Genomic DNA, 19,839 nt, shown 5'->3' with positions numbered 1-19,839 from the left:
ACAATCTGTTGTTAATTGGGGTTTTTCTACACAACCCTGCAAAATTTGGTATGTGTCCCACTGTCCAACCTCATCACAGACCAGCCTCCTCTAGCTCAGCCTACCAGCTCATGACTCCTCTTCCAGTCCTCAGATGCCACAAGGTCCTTGCTGTGTTGGGGCATTTGCCCAGAATATCCAGCTCTGTGGAACCCTCCACCTCTGACTCCTACAACAGCACCTTCTCTTTCAAGTGGCCTTGAACAGGATTCCTTAATAACTGCATTATCTAAGTACTATCCATCCAAGAACCCTTAAAATTACTTTTACTTTTATTAATTTATAAATTGATACTTACTGTTCGCTCTCCAACTCTCAAGGGAAAGGCCCATTACTGTTTTACTTTTCACACTTTTTTTCAGAATCTAGCATACTGCTTAGCACAAAATAGAAAATTCATTTATAGAATATGTATAAATTAATAAATGAATAATCTAAGTAAATGAATGAATGTTTATATCTTATCTTTTCTCTGTAAATCATGTTTTATTCCTAGTTTATTCCTTATGATTAACACAATCTCTTTTGTCAGCTCATGTTAGCATATCTCAATTATAAGCAGACAGGCACCAATTTATCTACTTATTTATTTTTTTCATTCATTTGAGAGCCCCTAATATATCAGGCACTGTGCAGATTCTGGTTTTTTTTGAACCATGACAAACCAAATTCAACTCAAAGTAAAATCAAAAAACATGTAACATGATGACAAACATCACAAGCTATTGTGGGTCTACAGTGCATTTTATATAAATAAATTCGTCTTCCCACGTGAACTTCATAAAGCCCAAGTTCGCACATCAGCCTTTTTGCCTCCAGCCCTGTGTGCTTTCTGGCTGAAGTTTGAAATCCTTTTGTGATACCTGGAGGTGCCAGAAAGGGCTTCAAGGTAGAAAAGATACAAAATGGAGGAGGGAAGTTGGGATGAGATGAACAGTGAAAGGGAGGCAGAGTTCACATAGTTGTGCTGTCAGTTCCTGGAACAAACTTGATCAAACTAGTCACCTTTCCCGAGCACTTCTCTGTAATCATAGTACCTGACTTTTCTCATCCTTCCTTTGTGGGTTAGTTTCATGGCAACCATTGAATGTCACAACTGTCTCTAGCCTAATTTGTGTATGTAATGTGTGCTTACATTCTCCCAGCTTTTCCAAACCTGCTAGCCCACAAGTACTGTTCCTAGAAGAACTCTAATGGCTTAGCTCTATCTAACCTGGCATCTTCCCCCCCCCCCCCCCCCCCCACTGTTCCATCAAATAAAGCTCTCATCTTTCCCAGTAAACTGCCTCTTGAAGAAAGGACTCAGGATACACAAGACTGACCTCTTACTCTGTCTGGACCTTTGTATCCTAGAGTAGGTGATTCAGAGCAGAAATAAAAGAAAATTATCAGAAAGCAAATGAGACGGGGAAAAAAAAATACAGAAATGCTGTCAAGGTCACCAATATATTTTTGTTGCACGATCACCCTAGGTGAAATTATTTTAATTTACCAATTTGCAGAGATAAAAAATATCCCACTGTGAAAACTACAGTATTCACAGTAGTGTGTGGCACTGATGAGCTGCACTGTATGATAAAGCAAATTGAGATCAGGCATTTGCAAGACCACTTCATGGTGGGGGAAAATCACGTAAAAAGTTATAATATGGTTAATGACATTGCAAGGCTGATCTCACTAATTTTACAATTCTCTTTTACGCATAGGTTATCATACTAATTAGCTGCCTCTGGAATATTTGTCATTTTAATAGAGCAATTTTGTATTTCCCTTTGCTTTAGTTCTGTGGCCTCCAACCTGACATTCAGAGGTTCCAAGTTTCAACACATCACATGTTCTGGATGACTTGAAACAAGTCACCTTGGAGCCAGAGAACCTTTGAGGATGGCATGGTGGAAAGAACATTCACTTGGAAATCACATGTTGATAATAATGGCAATGTGGATGTTGGCAATTTACTTAATCTCTCTGCAAGTGTTTCATTAAAAATGAAAATGAAGACCCTAACTTTTTCGGCTTATTGTGAGGATTGAAATAATCTCTCTCACATGCCTAACATGTAGTTCAATAAATGGTCCATATAGAATAGTAATAAAGCACAATTCATTTTTTTCCTCCTCTTTTGATGGTTGTGTGAAAGGAAAATAAAACTTGGAACCCCAAGTTACTATGCCAAAAGGAAAAAAATTAAGCTGAAAGCTCAGTTATGTAAGAAGCTGCCTTTCCTTATGTTTCTAAGCAGATAGCTACAGATAAAAGCTACATATCTCCACTGGTAGCTACTCTACGTTCACCTTATCTTTGAGATGGCATCTCGCTCTTGCCCAGCTGGAGTGCAGTGGTGCGATCTCAGCTCACTGCAAGCTCCCCTTCCTGGGTTCACATAATTCTCCTGCCCCAGCCTCCCAAGTAGCTTGGACTACAGGCACCCGCCACCACACCTGGCTAATTTTTTTTTTTTTTTAAGTAGAGACAGGGTTTCACTGTGTTCGCCAGGATGGTCTCGATCTCCTGACCTCGTGATCCACCCACCTCGGCCTCCCAAAGTGCTGGGATTACAGGCATGAGCCACTGCGCCCGGCCCACCTTATCTTACCTAAAGTACTGATTTACTGACACCAGGTAAATACATAATTTACTATCCCCCCACCTGCTCTGTTTCTCTTGCAACATGTGAATTCGGTAATGTGACCATATCCTCCCTCTTTCTCATCCAGCCAGCTTTTCCCCTTTAAATACTGAACGCCTCAAAAATCACATTTGGAGAAAGGCACAGACCTGTCTCCCAGGCACATCCCTGAACTTGGCAAAATAAACTTCTAAATTGGTTGAGACCAGACTCAGATACTTTTTGGTTTACAGTTCCACGATACACGTGAGTAGATCTAGCAGGGAATACAAAATTCAAAGCTGTTGGAAAGAATAATTTCATATCCCAGAAGCTTCAAGCATTCTTTTCCTTCCCACTCCTCCCGGACAAATCAGAGGGTTTGCAAATGGCAGCATAGTAGAAGCCGATACTTCTCTCAAACATGTAACACAGGAAGCCAACAACATGCTATAATCAAGAACAGAGCCTCTAGGTGAGAAAACAAAAATCACTGACCTTGGTTTCAAGTCCAAGTCATGTTTAAATGTTTACTATGGCCTAGACACCTTATAAGAACTAGATCCAGAACTTACATTTTAATTGCATGTACATGTAGACAACATGCATCATGGAAATGGGAAAAGTTAGAATGTTGGCCCTGTGGAAGTATATTGTAATCTGTCAAGTATTATTATTGTTGGTGGTTTTGTTATTGTTAAAATATAGGTGGAATCTGGGAAATCTACCAACAATAACAGTGGTTATTGTTGCTAAAGTACTAACAAAGGCAGAAGAAAAAAACTGCAAAAATGTGGTTCATTCACATAAAACTCATGCCAGATATAGTTATAACCATCAGGAAAGCTTATCATTTATCCTTAACATTCTCCTCCAGAAATTAAGACCAGCATGTAATCTGAAAATCTGACACAATAAAATAGGAGCTGGGCTAAATTCTTGACAATGGTTACTTATGAAAATTATGCAACTTTCTGTTATTTCATCCTGAGAAACTCTACAACATCCAGAAGTTATTATTTCCATCTTTGTTTCTAGTCTCCACTAGATCTTAATTTCCTTTCTTGGAGAAGTGTTTAATTGATGTCCCTTTCCCCAAACCATTAATGCCAAACCTTCTTGCATTAGTGTAATCTTGGATAGAGCTTTAGAAACATCATAGAAATAGTATGTAATAACCTCCAAATGGAGTATTTTGAACCAAATGGGATTAGGCCACATTCCAAGCACAGTGGAACTAGACTAGACACACAGAGCCTTTAGGAGTTCACCCCTACTGCTGCTGCCTCACACACTTGAATGCTTGGCAGGTCCTGAGAGAGCTCCCCTATTCCACCCTCCAGAGATTTAAACAGACTTTCAATACTAGAACATTCTCTCTGCCCTCTCCTCATGCAAGTAAGTCTTACCTATCTTTCGTGTTTCATCTTAGATGTTCCTCCAGAAAACCTTTCCTAATCACCCCCTCCCACCATAGCCAAGGCTGCTTTTAATGATCCTCCTGTGTGCTCCCATCATATCTACAGGGACAATTTGGATGACCTGTTCCAAAAATCTCTTTCTCCTTCTAGACCAGCAGCTGCTGAGAATAGGGACTGAGCCTGCTTCACTGTTTTGTTCACAGACCCTTATACATAGCAGTCACTCAATAAATATTAGCTGAATTCATAGGTTTTGAGAATTGCATCTCGAAAGCATTCACAACAAATAAACTGATTCCTCCAGAAAACAAAGTGAATTGCTCGTTATACAGCACATTTTAATAACATCAGCTACCTAAATGGGCAATTAAGGCTTGAATTATATACTTTGCTTCTGGGAAAGCATATCAGCCATCATCGTATCACCATATTTCATTGCTATGTAGACACCACTCTGACATTATCTCATGATTTAATTTCTGATCAAAGCAGGAACCAAGATATGTAACCAGAAATGTGTTGGCTCTGCCATTAACCTTGGTGGCTTTGTGGACGTTCCCTGAACCTCAGTGTGCTTCACTACTGTCAGCTCTACCCTACATGCCCCAGGAAGGAAGATGAATGAAGAAATGTAGAAGTCCAGAGTGGAGCCCATGGGACTATATGTAGGATTGTTGAAGGAGTAACTTGAGTATTTTTGCAACTAAATACGGTTGGCATTCAACATCACAACTTCTTCACATTCTCTCTTTCCATCACTTTCCCTGAAATATTCACATCATCGGCTTCTATTGTTTCCCTATGGGTCTGAAAGGCTCTGTTGAGGTTTTACAGCCTCATTCACAAAAAACTCCTACTTACCAAACCCATAAGGTCAGTACCTTCCGAACCCAACTCTAGCTACTCCCCAAGCAGACCAATTAAGGAGCCCACCTGCTGTAGATTGTATTACCTCCCAGAATATGATCACATATGGCTTCTTGAAAGGGGGTGGAGGAATGATGAATGTCAAAAACACGTGTGTATACTTAAACCTGTTACGAACAAGAGCTTTCAACTCTTTGGTAAGAGAGTTTCAATGGGGTTCTGTGTGTATCTGCTGACTTTAAGAATGATTGTCTGTCAAGTGTTTTTGCAGACTCCTCAGAATCCCTCAAGGCAGTAGGGAAAAAGCAGAGGGATTGTAACCTGGAAACCAGAACAAGTTGAGGATTCATTCTCACCTCATGACATCTGCAATTTGGGAAATGGGCAGGCTGCAGAATGATCTCATTCACTTGAAGCCAGAGACTCACACCTCCTCCCCTGCCCCTGTGCCTATCATCCATCTATTTTTAAAGGCGAGGAATCTTAAATGCGCTTCAAAAAACTAAAACTAAAGTGATGCTCACAAAAGCCCAAGTCCCTGGTTCAGCAACTGGATCTCCAGAAAGGAGGGTCAGAGCTTTATTTCTGCTTTCTGTCTCTTCCAAAACATGCAGGAAAAACAGTTAACAGCCATTTGAGAGTTGCAATTGAGTTTATCTCGGCTACTTTCGGTACCTTCCCTCAGGTTCCCAGGAGCAAGTACTTTTGACTACAGGCAGAGGTCACTTGGTGTCTTAATGAACCCTCTGAGCCTGATAATTCTGAATGATCTCTTAGATTTTTCTTCCCACACAAAATTCATTTCAGCATTTTACATAAAATTTGTATTTTTATAAGAACCTAGGGACTGCAGCTGAGACAAAGCTTTAGTTTCTGCTATCAAATCTATAAGAAATCTATAAGAATAGCTTCACCTTATTAAAAACACCAGCATGAGGAACATTATAGGATTTAACAAGCCTTCAGTTACACATTTTTTCCCAGTTACTTTTGAATGCAACTTGGAGTCTCTCCTTATAATGAGACCCGTATTGGCTAGAGTAGGAAAAAAGAAAACTTCTTTAAAACATTCTAAATAGAAGGTTAAATAAATGGGTGCAAGTGGAAAGATAAAATGTCTTGTATTCCCCAACCCTTCCATTTCCCCCAGATTATCAGCTCAAGGCCTCAGACTCATGATGCCACTGAGGTCAGAAAATAGGTCTCATTTCTTTCATCTATAAAGCAGCGGAAGTGAAGGTGGAATGGACTAGCTGATCTTTAAGGCAGAGCTTCCCAGCTGCTGTGCCAGGCACTCTGCTAAATCTCATATGGATCACCAGTGTGCCAAGATATGGATCAACTTTCTTGATGACTAGGCACAGGTGGACAACAACAGCCCTTAAGCCAATCATTGCCAGCTACAAGCATCTTTGTTTATTCCAATGTGCTATAAAAGTATTTTCATTGAATTTATCTGCCATGATGTGAAGGTGTTAGAACACACTGGTTTGAAGTCTCTTCCATTTCTGTTGTTCAATTATTCTAATTCATATTTCCTTTCCTTTAAGTAGGACTTCACTGGTGACCACTGCACGGCTGAGTACTGCTGGGGAGGTGGCACTTCATGTTGTGTGATAGTACCCCTGGAGGTGTGCAATGCGTGACATGCACAGCCCTGAAAAAATGAGCGAAATGTGAAAAGAAAAGAAACACATGGCAGAGACATAGTAGGTCCTGAAGGTTTTTTAAGCAAACAAGAGACTGCCCAATGCACTAATACTTAGGACCATCATTGGGAAAGGGGAAGGTCATCGTGAGTAAAAGGACTCATTTTCCCTTGAGGTACTCACTTTAATGGAAACCTAACAGATCTCTTGTGGTAAACAAAGATGAAAACACAATAAAAGAGAGGAGGAAATAAAGAGGAGATGCAACAGCTTTCACTTAACTCTCAGAAAGGTTTTGAGTTGGGCAAGTGTCCTGCCCTGTGACACAAGTGAATTGAGGAGCTTCTGTTCAGTAAAGGAAGAATGTTTGGTTGCTGAGGGAAGAAATCACTGGGGTGCAAAACTGTGGGGACCCTTAGATTTTCCTGACCCAAGCGCCAGGGAACTTGGTTTCCTCAAGAAACAGAGGCTATCAGAAATGAAACAAACAAAAAGCACAGCCATCCAAATTAAAATAGTTGAAAATACGAGGCACATTGCAAGAAACTGAGAATGTGAGAACATCTTATTCTTTGCAGAAGAAAGGTACCACTGGTGGGGAAAAGGTGTCTCCTACCATGAAACAGGAATTGGCAGAGTGGCGTTGTGAAGATAGGAGAAGTGACATTAAGGAGGCAAAGTAGGTGTAAAGAGTTAGAAGGTCACATATCCACCAAAGGAATTGGGGTAAATTCAGTACCTTTGGAGGCTTTCAGATAGACACTGTAATCAACACACAAAAAAAGTAAAGGCAAAGAAGACATTGATCATTATAGGAAATTTTTTCACCTCTTTGTATTTGTTAATTACTTATCATCTTAATTTTAAAAGTCATGTATACACGCCTTACAGAAAGCCTAATGAAAATGGAGAAGTATAAACAAGAAAAAACTTACCCTTAATGCTACAGACAGGGATTGTCACTGTTAATATTGCATGAATAAACTAAAATGTACTTAGCTATTTCCTATGGTTGGACATTTAGACTCTATTTTCTCATTATGATAAATCCTCAATATTTTCCCTATCTTTGATCATTAGGAAACAAATATTCTTTGTTCCTATTGCTGATTATTTCTTTAGAATAGATTATTTTGTGAGATAGTCTGGGTAAAAAGTATGAACATCTTAAGAACCTTAACACATACAAATAAATGAAATGCTTTCCAGAACCCTTGTATCAATTCCCACCAACATTTGAGAGCTAGTTCAGTGCCCCTGACTAGTTTTGATTATACTTTCTTACACTTTTGCCAAATTAATGTGACATCTCCTTGTAATTTTAGTTTGTGCTTCAGGTCAAATCTTTTTTTATATGTTAATTACCAGCAATAGAATTTTTTTTCCCCCAGCAACAGAATTTCAATGGCAGAAAAGAGATGCTCACGGACACCTTGACCATGCTAGGAGATGAAGGGATGGAGGGACAGAGAGTGGCGGAGGAAGAACTCAGGTTTATGGATCAGCAAATTACAGACAGTGCACCAAATCTAGCTTGCTGCCTGTTTGTATATGGCCCACATGCCTGTTCCCTTTTTAAATGCTTAAAAACAACACCCAAATAATATTATTTTGTGACATGTGAGAATATGAAATTTTAATTTCTATCCATAAATAAAGTTTTATTGGTTCTGTGCTAATTATTTCTGTATTGTCTATGGCTGCTTTCACACTGCAACAGCAGGGTTCAGTAGTTGTGATAGAGACATTACAGATCATGAAGCCTGAAATATTTACCATCTGGCCTTTTACAGAAAATGTTTGGTGACCCCTGTTGTAAGTGATTACTTACCCCCTGCTGGGAGCACAGAAATGTTCAGCTTAGTAAGAAGTGGTTGGATTGCTCAAGTTTCTTTAATAAGAACATTTATTAATCTAAGATACTCATGCTCTTTGCCTTTAGGAGTGTAGGATTGCAAGTGTCACTGAGCATCATTCAGATACACACCAAGGGAAGACAAGCGAAGGACCAGATTGTTCTTACAAGGTAGTTTCAAAGCATAAAAGAATTTGAAAATCTCTGTAGCCACTGAATTATTTGTTTTCCTTGCTAACAGCAAATGTTCAAATTGAATTGAAGCCTTAAGTCTTCCTAAAAACTCACAAACACAGAATACTATATGTATGTGTATGTATATATACAAATAATATATAAATAGTAATGTATATTATATAAAATATGTTATTATATATTTAATTATTATATTCTAGAGGAGCAAAGCAAATCCATGAATTGACTCAGTAGCAGAGGAAGGTAGAAAGGTCCTGGTCTGAATATGAAGAAGTCTAGAAATTTAGCATTTGCCATTAACTTGGCCATATAATCCTCAGAAAATCATCTGACATGTCTGAGAGGTGAGCTGGAGGAGAGTTAATGTTTCTATCAGCTCTGGTATTCGCTGATTTTTCTTAATCTTAATTCAGTGTTGCCTGGATCAACAGCAGCAGCAGCACCTAGGAACTTTTTAGAAATGCAAATGCTCGGGTCCTGCCACAGGCTTACAGAATCAGAAGTTCTGGTGATAGGCCCCAGCATTTTGTCTTAATAAGTCCTCCAAATAACTATGTTGCACACTAAAGTCTGAGAAGTACAGATCTCCAAACTGTGTTCCTCTTGAAGCTTTTCCGATTCCAAACAGCATTTAAATTTAAAATATTTGATTTTAAAACCTCAGTTATACATTTACATTTGCAAACACCTTGCCTCAAAAAACTCCTTCCAATGACTCATTTTCTCCTTCCACTGGAAGTATAGGTTTATTTAAAGATCATACTCATTAAGCAGGATCATCATCCGACCTGAATAAAGATCATGAGCCATAGGGAGGGGTGGGTGGAGAGAAGAAGGATGCCCACCATCCAGCTCACCTACTTGGCACATGTGCCCCTGCAAAGCTGCAGCCTGGAAACAGCCCACAAAAGCAGAGGCAGACCCTCTTAGTAATAGACCAGTATGGAACCTGTTGTTACTCAGTGTGGCAAATTATACTTAAGCTATAAAAAGACAACCTCTAAAGTCGTGAGTCTTGTACCTTTGCATGGGGTTGAATTGAGAGTTGATGACAGACAGCATCTGGATGAATTTCTGCCTAACCACAAATGTGAATACCACCCTCTCAGTTGGTACTGTGGGAATGTGCTGTTCTAGAAACCTGGACACCTGGCCTCATATCCCACTTTGCCAAAGACTGGTTATGTGATCCTGAGAAACTCATTTAGTCTGTCAAAACTTCAATGAACTCATTTAGAAAATATGAATAATACCAGTTATTGTACTCACCTCATAGAGTTCTGGGGAAGATCAAGTTGTAAGAAGGGGTGCAAAGGCCCTTGAGCACTCTCAAAATGCAAATTATTGTTATTCATGAATGCCTAATAGTGTTCAGAATATACTTATATCAGTTAGGATTATGTTCAATTGAATATAAGAAAAGCTCAATCAAGATCACTTAAACCAGATGGAATTTTGCTTTTTCCAAGAAACAAGTCCAGAGACAGGCAGCCTAAAGCTGGGTGCAGTTGCTTAAGGAATTCAAAGGATCCTGGCTCCTTCTAGCTTCCTGTTCTAGTATCCTTAGCATTCAGCTTTCACCCTCACAGTTCCAAAATGAAGATCCCTCCCCACCCTCCAGGCATCTATGTTCCAAACAGGAAAAGGTTTACCTGCTTCATTTGTGCCTTTACAATAACAAAATGGTAACTTTTTTGGAAGCTCCATCTAACAGAGAGCATATTCAACCAGAATATTAAGGAAAGCAACAATTGCAACAAAATATATAATTAAAACATATGCTAAATTTCTAACAGTAAAATAATTTGGTAAATATAGAAATTTACCTTTAAAAAGAGGAAAGGGAGTGGAGGCATCATAATGTCAATTGGATGAGGCTGCTAAATGGTCCAGGCAAGAGCAAAATACACAAAGACTAGCAGATGGGCACAGGTCCGGGGTTGCAAAAGAGGCTGGTCACCTGCAAAACTGGTATTTTTATCCTCTAATGTGACATAAGGTTCTGCCATCAAGAAAGAAAGAGCTGGGAAGGACATCTAGAATGACTGCTGAATGAGCAATCAAGAATGTTTTTCATCTCTGGTTTATCTTTCTACATTCTGTTTCAATCTCATTGTCATTCACTTGCCTCGAGTGAATATCTTACTACTGATTTGGTTTCTGTTTTGGTTTTTATTATTAACTAGCCTAAGGAATTTTCTTTTAACCTATGAATTTATACCATTTGCATCGTTGTGATTTTCAAGTACGGAAAATTTCAATTGTTATCTTTTAGAATGTTGCCACTTCATTCTCTCTTTTCCATTTTACCAGAACCCATATTTTGAAATTATTTCCATCATCTTATTTTGTGTTTTCTAATTACTTTTTTCTTTGCTTCATTTTCTCTCTTTCCATTCTTCCAGTTGGAGTAATGAAGTTTTATTTATCCCCCTTCCTGCCTCTCTATTGGTATGAAAGCAAACATTCTATTTTTATTCTGTTATGAGTTACCCTTAATTTCTATCAGGCATATTTGACTCAGTAATTTCTAAAAGTATCATTATATTTTTCCCTCTCTTAAATAATACAAGCACCTAAGAAAGCTTTAATTCAAATCACTTTTTCTCCTTCCATATTACTGTTATAATAATAATGTATACTTATTTGGGGGGAATTCTTTAAAAATGACATTGTATTAAAAGTATTAAAATGAAGAGACAATGATTAAAGGCATGGAATTAGAAATTATAGTTTATTAGAATTGCTACATAACTGTAAAATTTTGCTCTTTGCTCTGGGGGAACATCCTATAGTAGGCAATTTAAATTTTTTTAAATAATATAAAAAGGGAGCTAAATACCTGAACATTTAAACAAAATGAAGCCAAATAAGGAAACAAATTCACTGCAAGACACAGAAATTACATTTTAAAGGCTGAAAATAATAAAGAAATTCGCTAAACAATAGGCCCTATTGTCCTGGCTCCTTCAGAAAGAGTACTAAATGGAAACTGGGAAGTGATTTGGACAATAGCAGATTCTGGGATGTGGTGGAAAGTTCACAGGTTGGCACTGGCTAGAACAGCTGAGTTTTGAGAGCACTTTGCAGACACAGGGGTGCTGGTGGCCCTGAAGCACAAATAATGAATATTTAGATTACAGATATATAGAATGTATATAGATATATATATAATAATGCATAGATTTATATATTTACTTGTTTTGCTTTCTATTTTTTCTTGCTTTCCACATCTTTCTTTTTCTTTAATGAGAGCACGTCTTTTAGTAGTTCCCTGTAAAAGTACACAATTAGTAAATTGTCATTTTTTTTCCTCTGAAAATGTCTTTATTTTACCTTCTTTATTAAGAGGTATAGAGTTTCCCTTGGATCTCAGAAGGTATTATTGCATTGTGTTCTGCCATCCATTGCCACTAGTGGGAAATATACTAGTCTATTCGTGATTCCTCTGTTTGAGAAAATTTCTTTTTCCTCTCATTCATTTTAAGATCTTCCTCTTTCATATTCTCCAGTTTCTCACAATGTGTCTAGCATGTGTTTTTTAGTTCTCCTATTCAGGACTTAGTGTGCTTTGTCAATTGGATAATTCAATTCTTTTTTCAAGTATGGAAAATTTCAATTGTTATATTTTAGCATGTTGGTTCTTCTTTATTCTCTGTTCCATTTTACCAGAACCCATATTGGATACACTTCACACCTTTTCACACTCACCCCCATGTTTCTTAACTGCTCTTTCATGTTTTTCAGTTCTGAGAGCTATAGTGTGGGTGACTTCCTCAGGTGGATCTTCCAATCCCATCAATCCTCTTTCAGCTGTATCTAATCTGCCATTTAATTCATCAACCGAGTTCTTAATTTCAAATACTATGTTTTATTTCTGTAATTTTTATTTAGCCCTTTTTGAAACTGATATTTTGCTTACAGACCTATTTTTATTACACATTTTATTCTTTCTTTTATTTCATTAATTCACATTAAATATATTAATGTATAATCTTTCCTAATATGTTCTGTTATATTCTCTTTTTATTTTTTTTTCCTTTTTTATTATACTTTAATTTCTAGGGTACATGTGCATAACGTGCAGGTTTGTTATATATGTATACTTATGCCATGTTGGTGTGCTGCACCCATCAACTCGTCAGCACCCATCAATTCATCATTTATATCATGTATAACTCCCCAATGCAATCCCTCCCTCCTCCCCCCTCCCCATGACAGGCCCCAGTGTGTGACGTTCCCCTTCCCGAGTCCAAGTGATCTCATTGTTCAGTTCCCACCTATGAGTGAGAACATGCGGTGTTTGGTTTTCTCTTCTTGTGATAGTTTGCTAAGAATGATGGTTTCCAGCTGCATCCATGTCCCTACAAAGGACGCAAACTCATCCTTTTTTATGGCTGCATAGTATTCCATGGTGTATATGTGCCACATTTTCTTAATCCAGTCTGTCACAGATGGACATTTGGGTTGATTCCAAGTCTTTGCTATTGTGAATAGTGCCGCAATAAACTTACGTGTGCATGTGTCTTTGTAGTAGAATAATTCACAATCCTTTGGGTATATACCCAGTAGTGGGATGGCTGGGTCATATGGTACATCCAGTTCTAGATCCTTGAGGAATTGCCATACTGTTTTCCATAATGGTTGAACTAGTTTACAATCCCACCAACAGTGTAAAAGTGTTCCTATTTCTCCACATCCTCTCCAACACCTGTTGTTTCCTGACTTCTTAATGATTGCCATTCTAACTGGTGTGAGATGGCATCTCATTGTGGTTTTGATTTGCATTTCTCTGATGGCGAGTGATGATGAGCATTTTTTCATGTGTCTGTTGGCTGTATGAATGTCTTCTTTTGAGAAATGTCTGTTCATATCTTTTGCCCACTTTTTGATGGGGTTGTTTGTTTTTTTCTTGTATATTTGTTTGAGTTCTTTGTAGATTCTGGATATTAGCCCTTTGTCAGATGAGTAGGTTGCAAAAATTTTCTCCCATTCTGTAGGTTGCCTGTTCACTCTGATGGTAGTTTCTTTTGCTGTGCAAAAGCTCTTTAGTTTAATGAGATCCCATTTGTCAATTTTGGCTTTTGCTGCCATTGCTTTTGGTGTTTTAGACATGAAGTCCTTGCCCATGCCTATGTCCTGAATGGTACTCTTTCTTGCATATAAACTCACATTTTATAATTTTGGTATAATGAACTCAACCTAAGTCTTGTTTATCTTCAGGAGTCCTATAAGCGTTGCATTTTGAAATTGTATCACAGAACAATTCTCATTTTCTTCTGCCAGAATCTCTAAATTATTAATGATCTTGAATATATTTTATGTTAATTTCTTGTCCAGAATTCCTACACCACATGAGCTGTGTATACTCTCATGTTTTCCTCACCCACACTGGAAGTATTGGGTTTTGATTTCTTGTGGATGACTGTTTTTACACAATAAAGCTACTGGAATAAAATAACTCAGAAAATACCCACTAACAATGGGTAGTTTTTCAAGGCTGATTCTTATATATGGAACACAAATCCATCTTTCTCACCTTATCTAGGTCAAGGTCAAGTCACTTGTCACCATGTAGGGCCTATATTTACACCTGCTTTGTTAATAACTTTTCTTTCTGATAGTTATTCAAGGCTGTAAAGTTATACCTTAACAAATGGGATTTTAACACAGGTTTCTAAATCGAATAACATTTCTTCTTCTTAAGCCTTGTCTTAACATTTGCTAAACTGATTTTAAAGTCAAGTCTATTTTTAGCACTTGCTTCCCTTTAGTGTAGTTGCCAGTCTCACAGCAATGTTTGATTCTGTTTTGTTACTTGGTCTCTAATTTAATCACCAGCAAACTTTTCTTGTTTCAATCCCCAATTATCCTTTTTCATTTTTGTACTCTATCTCATTGTCATTTTTTCTCATACATAAGTTCACAAGTGTGCCAGTTGTATTTCTTCCCTTAAGTAGTAATTAAGGATATATGTCATTTCAGGGAAGAGACCTTTCCCCTTCTTCCAAGGCTCATGCCATTTCTGATCCTACTTTCAGACAGTAGTAAGTACTACTGCTCTTATCTCAGCCACCTGTCAATACCATCATATCCCTTTGTGTTGACAATGCTATAAACGATGCTGCAGTTCCTAATCAGCAGCTGGATCTAAGTTTTTATATCTCCATCAAAGTCAGAGCTCTTTCTGATTCCAGTAGAAAGGGACTTATCCTCTGAATATAAGATAGATCATTTAGCTGCTTGGTGGCTCCAGTTCTTTAAGTTTATTCAAAGGTAGCCTTGATCCTACAGGTTGACTATTTCCTCCACCAATTCCTTTCATGTTCCCCAGTAATTGGCCTGAGGGAAAGTACGAGGCAACATTATTAGCCTCCCTCCTTTGATTCCAGTGTGTTTAGAGGCAGGGTGACCATGTTACTTAGCTTCCAGAAATACTTTTGAGCATGAACGTGAAAAGGGGCACTTCTGTAATTTCAACAGGAAGGCATAAGCCAGGACTGTACTGAACAAACTACCCTATTTTCAGATCCTTATATATGTAGAAACCATCACTGCTTGCTTTGACCTTATAAAGTTCCAGATATGCACACTCACAAACACACATACGCACACACAACTATATATATATATATATATATATATATATATATATATATATATATATATATAGTGTATATATATAGTGTATATATATAGTGTGTATATATATATATATAGTGTATATATATAGTGTGTATATATATATATAGTGTGTATATATATATATAGTGTATATATATATATACACAAATTAGGTGCCAACATGACCATAACTTCATAAGGGAAGTGAGTTACCTACTTATGTTTCCTAGGGTAGGTTTTAGTTTGACAAGACTAAAGAGGTGTAGAAGAAAACAAGTATGAGAAATGAGATACCAGTTAACAGGGGCAGACAGAAACAAAGCGGGAGAGGAATAAGAGGAAACCATAGGCCCTACAGTTAGGGTACCAGCTTAACTCTCCTCTGGTATACTTGCCTTGGCTGAATTGTGCTCTGCCAATTTGCCGCCAAGCTAAGCTGAGAGATATTACGAGATTAAGCTTTATGAAGAAAAATCTTTATGTGTAAAACACCTTACTATACTTACTATCATGTTTTTGAGGACATAGTTCATTACTTTACAGTTTCTTCTTTATAAATACTCGTAGGAGAAATTTCTCACAATTTGGTCTTAATACCAAAAACTTATGCCTATCCTGAATGATTGCTTTACATGATGTTTATTTTATGGACCCAGAATCATGTGCCTATATACCTTTTATTTTGCAAACTAGAAAGCGCAGAATAAAATTTGCGGCCTCTAAGAAATGTCCATTACATATAGTTTGCATACAAACTCCTCTTTTTTATATTATTCTATCCTCATTTTCCCTCTAACCAGATTATCTCACCTGTCTATATTTTATTTCACCTTTAAAGTTAAAGGCACTTTAAATGAAATTAGAATCCCATCTAGCACTTTACAAAAAAATTTACTTCTCTTTTTTAAACTATTGTCTTATTTTGATGACTATAGAGATATGAACCTTATTAAGGCAGCAATGTATTCAAAGATGCCTATGTAAGCACAGATTTAGATCAGACTTTTCACTTTGTGAATGAAAGAATGGCAGGAAAAAAAGTCAGGTGCATGTGTCACCAGGCTTAGACAATTCTTATCAAACATTCTTCATTAAAAAATCTCACTTGACTAATTTTACTTTCAAATGCCATGAACACTGTCACAAATCATTTCGAGTTTCTAGAAGTAAGAATCTGTTATGAGGAACATGCTATAATGATCTGGACACCATCCTGACATTTTATTCCCTTGGTATAGGATTTCTGACAAGCTATGTTTAACAGGAAAAAAAAAGTTTGTAATAAAGCTGAACACTGCAATAATTGACTATAGTGTAAATAGAATTTCCCAATGCAGTCTACTTCCACCACTTTTATTTTTCTTTTTCTGAAAATTGTTTACTGGCCATAAGATACAAATGTGGAGCATGGCCTTTATTACCTTGCAGGAAGATATTTCAAGATGTGCTATATAAATCCCCTACTGTCCCTCTGTTTCCTCTCGCCAGCAGCTCAGTCATCTGGATGATAAATAAGCTCATGCTGGTGTTAGCATTTAACTAGCAATGAATTTCACTTTATTGCAATATTTATGAAAGCTTTTTAAAATGTGGTTAAGTGAAAGTCTTCTCATAGGCTGCAATCAGTATTTCTTAGCATGAGGTACAGAAACCAAATCTTCAGAGTTCCTTTCTTCTAGTGAGATCTACACTGCTTTCTGGACAAAGGACCCCAATTTTATTAGTCAGGAAGACCCTTCATTTTAAAAATTTTTTTATAGTTTTTTTTATCATGAAAGTTGTAGTATATTATGTTTTGCTTTTCTTTTTCTTCCCCCCACCCCTTTGGCTGTAAAAGAACATGCGACTGGGGAATTGAGGCCAAGAAACCTGAGTCACAATAATTACCATTTCCAGGCTACAGCACTGTATTTTCTATTAAGCCTGTAGAGCAATTAGCAATGTTTTATAACAGCTGTGAGAATTGTTGCTTGACCTCGTCTGATTACAGTTCTGACACTTTTAAGAACAAATTGGTAAACAGTGTTGGCTTCAGAGGCCCTTTCAGAGTTTGCAGGAGAGGAGCTGGCCTGTGGAGAAGGAGAGTCTTTGACAGAAATGGGCTCAGAGGTGGCCCAGGTTGGAGAACAAATGATCCAAGAAAAATGTTGTCTTGTTAGCATGCAAGGACAGCTGGGATTTTTTGGGCTGGGACTCAAAGGCAAGCCCATGTCAGCATTTGACAAACCTACAAAGATACCAGCCAGCCTACCAGCCAACCTGGTCCAAGGTGAGAGAAAAGATAGCCCTCTTATTCTTAGACATCAACTGAGAATAAATCCTAAATGGAGGAAAAGCCCAGCTCTTCCAATTTTCAATTGTCTGATTGCAATTCTCAGTCTTTGCAAGGAGCCCTTTAAGTGTCCCTGTGGTGCCACCAAAGTGGACTTCTGGCTCCAACATGGTCCTGGCTCTGACATGCAGTAAAAACAAAGAAAGTCTTAAATAAGGCAGAGTGACAGCATGCTAGGGATGACCACAGGTTTTGGAGCCAGCCAGAACTCAGGTTGAATCTCAGCTCACCTGTCGCTAGGCTGTGGACAAGTAACTTTACTCATCTGAACTTTAAATTCCTTGTCTGTAAAGTGGGAATCATTTTTCAAATAAAAGCTAGCGAATATGAAGTGGTACGGGGAAAAAATGGTGGATTAGGGAAAGGGTAACCAAAAAGTTCACAGACCAAATTCAGTCTACTGTCTATTTTTGTAAATAAAATTTTATTGGAACACAGCCATGCTCACTAGTTACAGACCATGGCTGCTTTCATGCTACAAAAGCAGGGTTCAGTAGTTTTAGCAGAGATCCATACGACCAACAAAGCCAAAATTATTTACTACCAGGCTCTTCACAGAAAAAGTTCACCAACCCCTGGACTAGACCATTTGGGGTCTTCACCTACAAGGATCATCTGAAAAGCAAAATCTATGGGGTGACTGTCCCTATCAGAGGTTTAAAACGTGATGTTATAGCATGCTGATGTTTAGTAGTCAGTGGTGAGATGTGTCCCACATACTTTGCTACATGTAAGTATTTAAAACATATTTTGTAAATAATTTTATTTTTTAAATTAGTATAGGTTTAAAGTAACTCATGTAACAGTATTACGAATAGATATTTGTTGCTTTCCCTTATTTGTTCTATAGCTATGGAGCATAATAGCAAACATTTACTGTTTGCAGTTTTCCAGACACTGTGCTAAATGCTTTATACTAGTTATCTCATTTAATGCTCGTAAGGATCCTCTGATAGGTGCTAATATTAGCCCCAGAGAGCCTATGCAACTGAACAACCTCACCAGCTATGGATTCTAAGACAGATCTGTTGAACCCTATGGCTCTGTGCTCGCTCACTAAGCCACTAGGACTGAAACTGCAAGCAGTCCAGCAAAACCTATTCTCCCCATCTTCCACAGAAACTGGACTTTATCTGAGCTTACGGCTGAACTACATTTCCCTGCCTCCCTTACAAATGCAGGCCTACCGGCTGAGTTGTGTCCAGTGAAGTCATGTGTGTCTCTTCTGGGCTGGGGTTTCTAATTGAGCAGGTGGCTCTCCATCCTCCCCTTCCGTTTCACCATGAAGCTGCAGACAATGACTAAGTTCTAGAGGATGGCAGAGCTACCAACTGGAAGAAGTCCAGTTCTCTGAACTGCCAAATGGAGGAGAGCTCTTTCAATACCCAAGCATTTACTTTAGACTGTTACATAAGGAAGAAATAAGCTCCAACTTTGTGCCAATTTGTGTTTGCATCTGTTTATTACAGTAGTTTAGCCTATCCCAACTAAGAAAGTTGTAAAAAGACTTTGATCTACTCTATGCTTCTTGTCATTATTGCTGTTGGCATAATAATTTCCCTCACCAACTAACCTTGTTTCCGTTTCATATGTTTTCATCTCCAAAGCCTTTTCTTTTCCTATTTCTTCTCCTCTGCCACAGTTCCTTCCAGAATCCTCCAGTCTACCTTCTTTTCTTTTCCTCATGGCCAGTGTTTTCCATTATCACTCTCTCCTTCCTGTCTACTCAGCTCCCTTCACCCATGCCAAAGCATTATTCCTTCCCTAATAGAATCATTTGATCCCTTTGAAGTATGAGGCTTGAGTATACACAGAATGCATCTGTGTGACAACGGCACTCTTATCCTGACCCTAAAGCCCTCTGATAATATTTAAAAGCACTTAAGATGGCAATAGTCAGAGAAAGAAATATGTCAGAGAAAAGTAGGCAAGAAAAAAAAAAATGAAAGATGGCCAAATGTGTTCTCTTTCTACAAGTAACTTTACAGTCTAGAAGGAATGCAGTAAAGACAGCCAGTGCGTGTGCTTGGGGATTTCACTAAAAGATAGGACGAACTACTAAAAAGGATATATAGGGAGTCCAATAAGTTCAAATAGTAGGAAATAAGGTTTGAAACCTCATTTCCAGTTCCAATGAAGTCAAGATAAATTCATAGTTTGTGTATGGATTACTTTGAACACTAAAGAAGAAAGATGCATGTTTTAAAATCCATTGTGTGTTTACAGAAATCACTGTATATTATTATGGT

This window comes from Rhinopithecus roxellana, chromosome 16 (assembly GCF_007565055.1).
Source record: "Rhinopithecus roxellana isolate Shanxi Qingling chromosome 16, ASM756505v1, whole genome shotgun sequence".
NCBI lineage: Eukaryota > Metazoa > Chordata > Mammalia > Primates > Cercopithecidae > Rhinopithecus > Rhinopithecus roxellana.
The sequence above is the reverse complement of the archived record's forward strand: the minus strand, read 5'-3'. Positions refer to the sequence as shown.